Source organism: Rattus norvegicus, chromosome X, assembly GCF_021556685.1.
Source record: "Rattus norvegicus strain SHRSP/BbbUtx chromosome X, alternate assembly SHRSP_T2T, whole genome shotgun sequence".
Classification (NCBI taxonomy): domain Eukaryota; kingdom Metazoa; phylum Chordata; class Mammalia; order Rodentia; family Muridae; genus Rattus; species Rattus norvegicus.
In genome coordinates this window covers 38,882,739-38,884,232 of record NC_141554.1, presented here as the reverse complement: position 1 = coordinate 38,884,232, position 1,494 = coordinate 38,882,739, and the positions used below count along the sequence as shown (strand labels likewise).

The 1,494-nt window shown below is 41.7% G+C and overlaps 1 non-coding gene across 1 annotated transcript; it reads right to left on the bottom strand.

Moving 5' to 3' along the window:
* Positions 1-700: 700 nt before the first annotated feature.
* Positions 701-844, bottom strand: LOC120099467 (small nucleolar RNA SNORA48). Its single transcript, XR_015647205.1, has one exon. It is a non-coding gene; the product is annotated as a small nucleolar RNA SNORA48 (small nucleolar RNA).
* Between the last annotated feature and the right edge of the window lie 650 nt (positions 845-1,494).

Sequence of the window (1,494 nt, the reverse complement as noted above, 5' to 3'; positions counted from 1 at the left end):
CTAGAAAGCTAATAGTACAAAAGGAGGCAGAGTTGGAAATCGTACTAATGTGTATTATCTAATAACAAACATGGGACAACTCCAAGGCAAAAGAACAAATTGAATCACCATTTTAATGCTTTGGTTATTACCATGTATCATTTTGCTGATCACCTCTATGAACTGGACACTGTATTAAGGATTGGCAAGTTATTAATATATAAAATTCTGCACCCAGGGTTTACAACCATCTATAACTCCTGCTCTAGGGGTTTGAATGCTGCCTTTTGGTCTCTGAGGGTACACACACACACACACACACACACACACACACACACACAGAGAGAGAGAGAGAGAGAGAGAGAGAGAGAGAGAGAGAGAGAGACTATATTTAAAAGTCATTTAGTTAATGACTTACAGGTAGAGGTTAACCAACCAGAATAAGGATGAAAGTCTGGAGGAGAAAGAGGATAGGCTGGGAGAAAAGAGCTAGATGAAGTTGTAAGGTGATACCCTTTTATGTGACTCTGTGAATGACTGTTCTCTTCTGACATGGTCTATCCTCTTTAACTGGGAAAGGGCCCAGTCACTCCCTGATATCATTTTCTGCTGGGAGATCATGGTCTACATTGTCTTCAAGATCTGGATTCAAGCTTCTTGACATCTCTTATAAACATGACACTCCCTCTGTTATGTTATGAAAAAGCCTGACTTTTTTTTTGCATGTGCCCTAGGCATGAAACAGCTTTGTCCACCAAGCCAGGCATCAAGCTAGGATGAACAAAGGACCGCCATCTGCTCTGCCCCTGACTGATATAAGAACACCACCACAAACCAGGTGTCTCTTTGCCCATTGCCAGGGGGTAAGCCTGACTCTTAAATGCTAGCCTTCCTATTTGATGAGGTAGTTGACAAAGATTATATAAAAAGAAAAAACCCTGGAGGCAAGGCTACAACCCTAATGAGTCCAATGGAACTTAGCAGGTAGGCAAGACTTTTACTACCAGCCACATGCCAGCATGCAAACGTGTACTTACTAGTGATCTCGTTTACCTATTTGTTTTGAGATAGGGTTTCACTACATATTCCAGGCTGGTCTTGAATTCACTATTATGGCCCAAAGTGACCTTGAATTCCCAGCAATCCTCTGCCTTAGTCTTTCCAGTGCTGGGCTATCAAGTTTGTGCCACTACATCTGGGAAATTCTTATTTTGGTTTGCTATTTTTGTTTCCAGTACTGGGGATTGAATCCATAACCTCATGTACACCAAGCAACAGTCTCTCACTGTGCTATAATATATTCTATGTCCTGTACTAATAGTCTTGATATGAGATTTGCCAAAATACTGCTTCTGATCCAGAAGCAACTAGTACCCTACTTTTGTTCAAGTTCCTCTATGGCAGCCTCCTCAAGCTGTGGGTTGTGAGCCTTGGGGGGGGGTGTTGCAGATCAGCAGAATTACAGTTATGGAGTAACAACAAAAATAATTTTATGATGGGAGGTCACCACAGCAT